This window comes from Sprattus sprattus (genome assembly GCF_963457725.1).
Source record: "Sprattus sprattus genome assembly, chromosome: 18".
Taxonomy (NCBI): domain Eukaryota; kingdom Metazoa; phylum Chordata; class Actinopteri; order Clupeiformes; family Clupeidae; genus Sprattus; species Sprattus sprattus.
Genome location: NC_137916.1, coordinates 29,059,849 through 29,071,487, shown reverse-complemented (window position 1 = coordinate 29,071,487; position 11,639 = coordinate 29,059,849).

Below are 11,639 nucleotides of genomic sequence, written 5' to 3'. Positions count from 1 at the left end.
TTATAATTCTAAGGCAGCAGAGAGTCTAGGGGAGGCACGAGGGAGGGAGGGAGGGAGGGAGGGATGGAGGGAGGGATGGAGGGGGAGAAAGAAGAAGAAGAAGAAGAAAAAAAACAAGCGCGTGCCTGTCGTGGAGCACAAGCTCCTGAGGTGTTAACTAATCTCTGGTGGCCGGCCTGCACGCTACCTCCCTCTAATTGCTCCCCACATTTCAGCCCGAGTGTGAGAGCAGCCATTGTAGCGAGCGCCCCCCCTACCACCACCACCTACCCCCCCCAACCACCTCCCCTCTTCCTCCTCCTCCTCCTCCTCCTCCCCCAGAGGTCTCACACCTTCATTATCACTCTTTATTGCAGAGCCTTCCATGGGCACTCACACACACACACACACACACACACACACACACACACACACACACACACACACACACACACACACACACACACACACACACACACACACACACACACACACTCGGCACCAAACAGCCTGGGCCGATAAAAATAGAGCCCTTTTCCTCTCTCTCCTACTCCTCCTTCTTCTCCTTTTCGTGGTTTCAGTTTTAATTACCAACACAGAGAGCCTGAGCTGCCGCCGCGTCGTCCACGGCAGGCTGGGCGTTTTGTTCGCTAATTAAAGCGAGGAGGGAGTTTTTTCTTTATTGAAGGGACCCCGACGCTGCTCTCTCATCTATTATTAAGAGGGCAGGACAAATCAGTTTTAAATTTAAACGCTGAAACCTGTCCGGGGACACACATGGGGCCTTGGCCAGGGCTGGGCTAGGCTGGGGGGGGGCTGGGGAGCCCGGGGGGGCCCGGGGGGGGGGGGGGGGGGGGGGGATGGCTGGACAGGGGCAGTGGAAGGAGAGAGAAGATGAATGTGAGGGACTGGTCAAGCCTGTGTGTGGGAGGTGTTTTGTGTGTGTTTGTTTGTGTGTAGATATGTGTCTCTGTGTGTTTGTGTGTAGATCTGTTTGTGTGTGTGTGTGTGTGTGTGTGTGTGTGTGTGTGTGTGTGTGTGTGTGTGTTTGTGTGTGTGTTTGTGTGTGTGTGTGTGTCTGTGTGTGCATATGTGTGTGCATGTGTGTGTGTGTGTGTGTGCGTATGCGTGTGCATGTGTGTGTGTGTGTGTGTGTGTGTGTGTGTGTGCGCATATGTGTGTGCATGTATGTGTGTGTTTTGTATGTGAGTGTGTGTGAGAAAGAGAGGGAGAGGGACCGGAGGACACGCCTCTTTCCAGGGGTCAATGCAAACCCTCATCTTCCATTAGGTACGCTTTGTCAGGTGGGTAACATGTTAGCTGGCACGGTTCGCTCTCAACCCAGCCGCCTGCTTGGCCCATCTGCCTGCAAGCTCGAGTCAAGCGAGGCTTTGTGGGTGGAAAGGCCTGTATATGTGTGTGTGTGTGTGTGTGTGTGTGTATATACCCTGCTAAACAGACACAGGGTATATGTGTGTATTTGTGTGTGTGTTTGATTGTGTGTAGATATGTGTGTGTGTGTGTGTGTGTGTGTGTGTGTGTATATGCCCTGCTAAACAGACACAGGGTATATTTGTGTATTTGTGTGTGTGTTTGATTGTGTGTAGATATGTGTGTGTGTGTGTGTGTGTGTGTGTATATGCCCTGCTAAAAGCACACAGGCCCGCGCAGGAAGGCAGACTCTACACAGCCTCTCTGATTTAATTGGCAGACCCCCTCGTGTGTGTTGAGGCTGAAGCAAGAACGCACACACACACACACACACACACACACATATCTACGCAAATGAGAAAACAGCAGGCAGGTGATGGCAGACTCAGACGTCAGGCCAGATTGATGTTCCACCAGCGTCTCTGACTCCAACCAAACCCCCCCCCCCCCCCTTAACCCCCCCCCCCCCCCACGTCTCCTCCTTTGTCCAAACAGACAGATGCACAGGTGAAAGTGTCTCCTGTTTCCAACCAAACGAGTGTAGGGGTCACACACACACACACACACACACACACACACACACACACGAGGGTAGGGGTGGTGGTGGGGGTGGAGGAGGGGAACAGCTGAAACGGCACAGACACACAGAGCGTTTACAGAGTGGGTCACCACCAGCCGTTCAAACCCCTCTAATCATCGTCATCACCGCCGCCGCCACTGCTGCTGCTCCTGCCTCCGTTAACACACACACCACACACACACACACACACACACACACACACAGCTCATGAGACACCCAATGGCTCCTCACGCAGGCACACTCATTCCACAACCCACAAGCCACTGCTGCTAACACAACGAACCGTTAGCACCACGCCAAAAACCTAATAAAAAAAAAAACTGTTTGCATCATTGGCCACTTCTCCGGATTTTTTTTTTGTGCCTTTCTCACACATTCAAATGTTAGGATTTGTGCTGCTGGGTTTCTCTGCGGCCTTAACTAGCGGAGACGCAGTAAACGGCAGAACGGCGGGGAGAATAATGAATTTCGCCGGGGCTGAGGAGGCAAAGAAACGTCCTCCTCTGGCCTAACAAGCGCCACACATCCTTAAAGCAATTAGTCACTGTCAAACAGGGGCACATGTAGAACCCTCCACTCGCTTGTTAGGTAAAACCCTACACAGGGGTCAGCGACACGAAGAGAAATATACCGCGCCCACTGAATCACGGGTTTAACAATACATAATGTTCATGTTCCTCCTCTAGAATGTTCTTGGCCGTATCATTGTGTACAATAGTTTTCAAACGGGCTCCTCTTTGCTGGTGCAGCGACAGGGGTATCCTGATTTTGACGCTTCAGTGTCCCAGATGATGTTGCTCCACATGAATGAAATGCGCTATATGAATAAAATTGCCTTGCCTTGCCATTCGCCGCGCAGTAATATGGAATGCTATCATGGAATGTTATGAGGACAAACTGTAAGGTTATGCTGGATTTTACAACGGCTTTTAGCCAATCACAATCAAGGATTTGAACGATCAGTTTTAGAGTAAGTGTTAAGCAAAAACATAAAGGCTAAATTCTTTCTGTCCCCTCTATCATCTAACATCATCTACGTGACTCAATGTTTGCAAGAAAAGGGACTGAGACACAGTTTCCCGGGATGTCCATCCACCATGGTAAGGTGACAGAATATCACATGGATCATTTGCTGTAAATATAAACAATGAGGAACATGTAAGCTATGTAAACAGTAGCCACAGTGCTTGTTTTGTGTATTGACTGAATTTTGGAATACTTGTATGGTCACCATTTTGGGTGCATTTTCTGTGCAAGAAAAGGGACTGAGAGACAGTTTCCCGGGATGTCCATCCACCATGGCAAGGTGACAGAATATCACATGGATCATTTGCTGTAAATATTAACAATGAGGAACATGTAAGCTATGTAAACAGTAGCCACAGTGCTTGTTTTGTGTATTGACTGAATTTTGGAATACTTGTATGGTCACCATTTTGGGTGCATTTTCTGTGCAAGAAAAGGGACTGAGAGACAGTTTCCCGGGATGTCTATCAATCATGGTAAGGTGACAGAATATCACACGGATCATTTGCTGTAAAAATAAACAATGAGGAACGTGTACGATATGTAAACAGTAGCCACAGTAGTACAAGTGCTTGTTTTGACCACCCCCCCCCCTCCCCCCCACCCTCCCCATCCTGCGCCCCCGTCACCCTTATTACGGTCTGTCATTCTGCCAGGTTCCCTCTGCGCTTCAGTCTAAAACAAACTGTCACTTCCTCTCAGCCCTCATGTGACACACGTGTCTGCTCTCTTTGAAATATAGATTTTCAATTGCCTGCTCAACAACCACTGAGCTTTTACATTTTTGGCATCTGACCCCCCTCGCGCCTCTATAGCGGAGCTTTCCCTCCTCACACACACTCCTCACACACACCCGTGCTCGCCTCCCTCGCCCTGGCCTCGCCTCGGTCCCCGTCTCAGCTCCGTGGCTCGTGACGTAAATTGGCTGGGCCGGTGACCTTTTTTTCTTTTTCTTCTTATTATTCGCTTCCTACCAGGCCACGCCTGCTTTGGCCCTGAACCCTAATAGTGGGGTTGACATCCCTGCTCAGTCAAATCCATTTTCAGATTAGGGTTTTTATCCCTGTGCAGGCGAGAGACCTACAAAAGGCAGGGATGTCTTATAGGGGAGAGATGAAGAGCAGACCTGTTCTAATACTACACCAGTGGATGTAGGTTACCTTCTTCAGGCAATGTCTCTGTTGAAGAGCAACATAAAAACACACACATACACTCACACACATATGCTCACACACACACACACAGACACACACACCAAACACACACACACACACACACATATCTAAACACAAACAACATTATGTATCCAGCATGTCCCTGCAAAATGACAACAGTAGCACTGGAGGTTGACAGTTGGTCAAACCTCAAATGCTCAAAAAGGTTTTTTTTTTACAGGACGTTTTGGGGACAAATGTGTTTCATTTATGTAACATTTTGCTCCCCAGCATGTTCGACACTGACATTGCAGTTTCAGCCAAAACGGTGACCATACAAGTATACCAAATTCAGTCAATACACAATGAATGGAACACCCCAAACTATCATGTGTCAATTTTTTTTTTGGCAGTAATCATTTTCAGATGCAAGTCATCTCACCCGGGCTGTACAAACACACTTTAAAAAGGTCCACACTCTGAAATAGAATTTCGCCATCTTTCAATCTGTCGGCTTATTTAATTTCACGATGTGCATTTAAAAAGGTACATTTCTCTCTTGGTTGGATTTTTTTTCTCTCCAATATATAGAGGGGAGGATATATAGGTCAGAAACCCCAACGCCTTATCAGTAATTCACCATTGCTTGGTTATTAAGGACAGCTTAGGTGGAGAAGGCTGAAGTACCACGAGGGGTTAAGGTGAATTGATTGCCTGTGGACATGTTAAACATGACCCTGCCGGGGCGGCACTCCACTCCTAAAATGCGCCAACCTGTGCACCTCACTGCAAGTAATCAGCTGCGGCAAAGGCTTTAATAAAATTCGGAGAGAGGCCCCAGAAATTCTCCCGGGGGCTGTTTCCGTTCCAACTTGGAAATAATCAAAACCCCCGGCAAGAGACATTTGCGCTGCGTTATCGCACACAGGCATGGCAAATGCCTCTCCATATCACAGCGCCTTTTAAAATAATAACAAATACTCTTATATTTATTTTGTAAATACCGCGTGGTCGTTCGCTTCGACGGACGAGTTTTTTTTTCTCTTGAGAGGGAGGGTAGCCTATAAACGTGGACTGATGTTCAACCAACAATAGTTACTAGAGTTTATTGGTTCGCTTACCGCACTCACTGGCACCAGCTTGCTGCAGAGGGGCAATGAGAGGATAATTATGGGGTAAACTTGGGCTCAATCTGTCTGTACACCCCCTCCCCTGTTAGAAGGGGAGTTTCCCTTGATTAGCCGAACTCAGGGTGCAGCCCCCTTTGCGGATGGCAGATTGAAGTTCATCACAGGGGCCTCAGCTGCCAGGGTGTAGCGATGAATTGCCTGCTGTAAGAAGGTGTTGACAGGAGCAGCTGGACATCAGCGAGTGATGAAAAGAAAGGGAAATTCATTGAGACCCGAGACAGAACGGTCCGCTGGGAAGGAAAGGGGAGGGCGGAGGGACGGAGAGAGAAACTGGCCTCTGCTGGAGGAAGGCTGAACTGCACAACATAGCCTGGAGGTGTCATGTCGCTACGGTCATGGGGAAAGAGGGTAGGCTAAAAGGTCCCTTTGTCGATTTTTTTTGTGGTGATTTGTTATTCCAATAGATTCCCATAGATTTTATTTTATATGTACAAATACATATGTTTCCCCTTATTATCTCTGTAAAAAAATATTGTTAATGTTGTTATCAGTGATAATAACAATAACAACAATAATGTTGAGCCCACTAAATATTTATACAATACAATATAAACAAAATGCTGAAGTTGTATAAATGTGGCTGTCATAAGCTGGGGAATGTAATTTTCTTTCTGTTTTGTGGAAAGACTTGCACATGTATCAGGCTATGCCTGTTTTGGGCTGTAAAAAAAACCTTGCCATTAGAACCACATAAAGCCTCTGAAATCAGGTATTGAGTGCACTCACTCACTCATTCACCCACTTATCTCATTCACTCACTCACTCATTCACTTAGCCAGTTGCTCGCTCATGCAAATAAACACAGCGATGGAGAGCAGCGAGCAGAGAGTTGTTTTCCAGTGAAAATGAGGTATTATGGTGAGTGCCACTGGCACACTGAACCCCCCGATTTCTGCCAGTGCCCTGGGGTTACATGGCGCTCTATTGGTGTGATTTCACCATCCAATGCATTAATGAGCTGCCTAACGGTGCAAATTAGCTTTTAATGGGTGTTACTTTACTGGAGTAGGCATACCACACACACGCAAAGGACCCTTTCAGTCACCGCCATATCCTCCAAACAATGACGCAATATGAAAATGTAGCCACTGTGTGTCGTCAAGTCACTGATCCAAAGGAAAAAAGAAAAAAAAACATAATTTCTAAACACAACAAAACCCCCTTTCCTATTACACCTCATGCAACCCTTTAGATGTCTATGTTGCCACTGTTCATGAGTGAATCACCGTCTTCATGCAAGGTCGCATTGGATAAACGTCTCTTGAATGCTGTTTTGCTTTCTATTCTTTTCTTTTTTTTCTTTTCATTCCGAGGAAGGTGAGCCTTGTGTATTGGCGGCGCCTCGGTGGAGTGAGAGGACGATGAAAACACTTTTTTGCTTTGTGGCTTTGTGGCCGCGTGCGTTAGCGGGGCCTGGGCTCGGGCAGGTTATGATGGAAAGGGAAGTCTCCGAGCATCCTTGACACCCGCCACTACTTAATTAGCCAGCATCAGCACCAGCCCTGGAGGAGGAGGAGGAGGAGAGAGGAGAGTGACTAATGATTAATGATAAAAACTCCGTCTGAGCACAAGCACTGACAAAAACAGAACATGTCACTGAGTGCCCACTGAAGAGCCAACAACAGCAGGGGCAGGATTTCACCAACAACACCCCGCCCCTCCACCCTTACCATCCCCCCCCCCCCCCCCCACCGCCCCCCCCCCCCTAAGTGAACGACCCTTTGCAGTGTATTAAGTCACAAATGGTTGCAGAGGCAAGCTGCTCTAGTATATGACACCTCCAGTAAAAGTGCAGAGTGTATTGCTAAATCAATCGCTGCATTGATCGTCGACTAATTAGGCTAGGATAAATGGCAGCAGTACACAAATATTGGTGTGCTGACGAGCCAATAGACGACGCGTTGCATACATTCAGTAATGGATGGGGTGGAAGAGCAGAGGTGCCTGCCAGACGTTTTAGACCAATGTTAGCAAAAGCTGTAAAACACAGCTAAATTACAGCATGACACTCCAAAGTACAGAGCACTGCCCAATACTGCACTAATCAAGCATATACTTTCATTAGATTCCTTCCGTGAACTCACAATGACCCCCTGCAACCCCACTTCAAGTGGAGACATGGAGAAATCGGAGAGAGAGAGCGTTTGAATGGACCTAATGAACCTTTAACACTCGGCAAAGTGATTCTGAAGCTGTTCAGCTGTGCATTCTCATTCTACGGCCTTCTTTATTGTCGTGGGGGAAAATGGACTGAGACAGACATGCAAAAGTAGAATTTTTCATTTGGCTCTAACAAGAAAATGTTCTCCCCTTTGGTTGAACATGTTTTGCCAAATGTGATGAGGCCAAATCACCTTTTAATCCTCCAATAAAAGCCGAAAACGTCATTTAAGGTCTCCTAGTTGTGTCATTAGACAGCGCAGTTACACGTCAACAAACTCTAATTAGTTTCAGCTGACAGGGCATGTCCCTAAGGTCAAAGATCATGACTGCTTTCATGGGGATGATGGGAGGGGAGAAGGGTCACAGGAAAAAGCAAAGGATCAACATCCTCATTACTGTTGAATACGGCCCCTTTAAATCAAACCGGCGACTCAACCACAAACATTTCAGTCAGTCCGAAGCTTTGTTGATGCGTCTCTTTGCTTTGCGGTTTTTATGCCATCTGGTTCTTGCACTTAGTGATCTTAGGTGTTTGGATGGAGCTCTGAGGGCTTTCCGTTTTGTGTGAGAAGGCACTCATGGGCGCCCTCTTCAGGAGTGTCACTGCACTGCGCCCGGGGTCGGCCCTCTTGAAAGTGTTTCCGACACACAAACGCACAAGGCACAGGGCTCAGCATCCTCTCTGCGATTGTCATAACAGATGTTTGGGAAAACCATGGCCCTGTAAGCTGAAAATCTGGAGTAAACGGCAAATTAATAACCTCTCCCTCCCCTCTCTAAGTCCCCCCCAGTTCTTAGCCAATGCTAAGTGCCCTTGTTGACTCAATTGGATTAGTGCTAATATGTAAACACAGGAGGTAAAAAAGGAGTAATCCTCTAATGAAAAGGAGAAATAGGGGAAATAAACAAGTCAGAATGCCGTGTTTCCCTGTTGAGCAGACACACACACACACACACACACACACACACACACACACACACACACACACACACACACACACAGCAGCTGGATGGGAGCTGGAGTGATTGAAACGGAGCCTTATAATGTCTTAGACCCTGGGACATCTTTAGACGACTGTTTTGACCATACAGGGGCAGAGGCAATTACTCGTTTGTTACTCTGGTAGATAATAGGGGTGCAACCTCGGGGGGATAAGACGGAGACTTGTTAATTATTAAAAGCTTACATCAACCAAACACCAGAGAGAGTTGCAATTATTAATGTTGTTGTTCTTGTTTGTGCTTAAACACCACGGCTGCTGTTAATATCCTCATTAACCAAAATGAATGATTTTATTACTCTTGATTTGGTTGGGGGTTTGTTAATGCATCCGAGCTGCATTGTCAGTGCTTAGTGAGGGAGAAGAACTGTGTGTGTTAGTCAGTCGCCTTCTCAACCCCCTTTGTTCTGTAGGAGATTGTAGCTGTAAGGTTTTTTTTTGTGGAAACCTTGCAAATCGACCACACCTCCAAGTCACCACAATATTAAAATATAATATTTACGCCACATTTTTTACGCACATTTTCTAAAAACCCTTCACGGACCCTTCTTCGGGAATATTACAATGACAAGATAAGCTGGGATATGTATACACATAAATCTGAGAAATTCACACTGACACAACAGGCACATGCGTCCTGATTTAGTGTGGCTAGAAATACCTGAGATTACTGCAAGTGGAACATTTGGAGATGGAGGCATGTCTTTATAAATCCTCGATTTGAAATGGACTGAGTATTTGTGTGTGCAACCGTTGTACACATTTCATGTACTAATGCTGCCCTCGAAATGTCTCATTAAGTCACATTAACATTCATGGAAGTTTTTTTTTTCTCTCTCTCTCTCTTTCTCTCTGCTGTTGTTGTTAAAAAATATTCAGTTTTACTTTTATTCAGACGATGGATTTAATGCAAATGGGCTTAATTGAACACGTCCAAAGTGAATTTGTTAAAACACATAGTCTCACTGTGTAAAAAATCATAGGTGGAAATTTACATTGCAAATCAAGGATTTCACTGATCTGAACTTCCCTTTTGGAGTTCAAAGGGCATTAATATAAAGTAATGTCTTGGTGTTACATGCATAATTATGATAATAATAACGTGATAAAAGGCTTCATCGGAAACACCACTCAGGTGTTGTCTTCTGTGAGCTGAATGTGGGTTGCATACCTCTGCAACCACGGATTTAAAACTCGTGGATTTAAATGCTCGTGGAAGAAGCGGCCATGTTGCCCCCAAGAATATGAACTATTTCAATAACGAGACAAAAGACAAGGTGATCACCGCCCTGGGCCCGTGATAACTCAAGCACAAGTGAGTGTGTGTGTGTGTGTGAGTGTGTGTGTGTGTGTGTGTGTGTGTGTGTGTGTGTGAGAGGTTAAAAGGGCTCCCTGCTGCTGCTGTCACTGCTTGTAAAGATTCCTCGGGTCGGCCCAGTCTTAAGATCCCTCCAGTGAGAAAGCGGACGTAAGATCTCAACACAGAGGTACTAGTGTGGTCGGCTGTGGGCACCCGCAGAGCACTGGAGTAGGGGTTCAAGAGCAGCAGACCCAGGGAGATTATTTAATTAGCATGGACAAGGTTTTTTTTTTTTTTTTTTTAAACTACCTGGTTCTTGAGGCACCAGACATGACTTTGCTGGTGACCAAGGCAGCCAGGTCACAGAGGTCGGCTGTGAAAAGCACAGTTGTCTTTGGGCTAAACTCTCCACGCCATGAGAAGCCTAGCGCCGGCTAAGGAACATATATGTATATGTAGATATATATCGCAGCATATGGCGCTCTCCATCTCGGAAGGAACTAAACAGATGTTCATTCGAGACCCACCCCCCGCCCCTTTATTTATTTTTTTGTTCACGAGGAATCTTCTTTGCGTTTGTTAGTTGTTAGTTGTTGAAATCTATACGTAAAGCAAATAAGGCAATTTATCGGCCTAAGCTACAGCAAGCCTAATCTGAACCATATGCAATTTTAAAGGGGGTGTTCCTTCTACTAATGGGACCCAGGGGAGCGGGGGGTTAATTGATGCAGCTGTTGATAGCTTTTGCACATGATGCCAGGATCGACTCCCCAGTGACTCTTATTTTGGAGGCAGTTTTTAATGAAGTGCTAAACAGAAGGCTTTCTCTCGCCCTCTCTTTCCTTCCCTCTTGCTGTCTTTACCCCTGTTCCCTCCATCTTCTCCTCATTCTCTCCTTCCATCTCCTCCTCCTTCTCTCCTTCTCTCCTTCTCTTCCTCCATCTTCTCCTCCTTCTCTCCTTCTCTCCTTCTCTTCCTCCATCTTCTCCTCCTTCTCTCCTTCTCTACATCAGAGCTTTCATTGGAGGGCATCCGTCAAAAACAAAAAAAGCTTTTTTTTCCTTGTGTAAAAACACATACAGACACAGACACAGACACAGAAACAGAGACACACACACACACACACACACACACACACACACACACACACACACACAGACACACACACAGACACAGACACACACACACACACACACACACACACACACACACACACACACGGAGGACATTGATTTATCGGTTAAATAACTAGAGCTTTTACAGCACTTCCAGACTCCTGATTTGCAGAGGAAGAGGAGTCAATCACGCCACCGTCTCGTTCCGAGAACGGAGTAAATAAACACTCGTCTGGGCAAGTAGTGGCATCCTCAAAGCCCTCTCAGGAAGGTTTTGCGAATTTAGCTGATCATGCATTTTTAATATTTAATTAGGAACAAAATTAAAGATTAATTACGCTCAAATAATTAAAGGACATGCTCTCTGAAGTAGGATAGGCGCTGACATATATCGTAATATTTCATTACCCAAATGTCGTACTCACTCTAGCATGTGATGGACCAATCAAATGAAGCCTCTCCTGCCTAAACCTGGTGGTTTACATCCAGTCTGTACGCAACATTTCGGGTGAAGCTTCTAGACACACACACACACACACACACACACACACACACACACACACACACACACACACATGACAGTGTGATGAACTGGATGGGAGCCCTACCCCGAGGACCACTCTCCCACAGTCACACACACACACACACACACACACACACACACACACACTCTCCCATAGTCACTAAATTCTGCTCATTA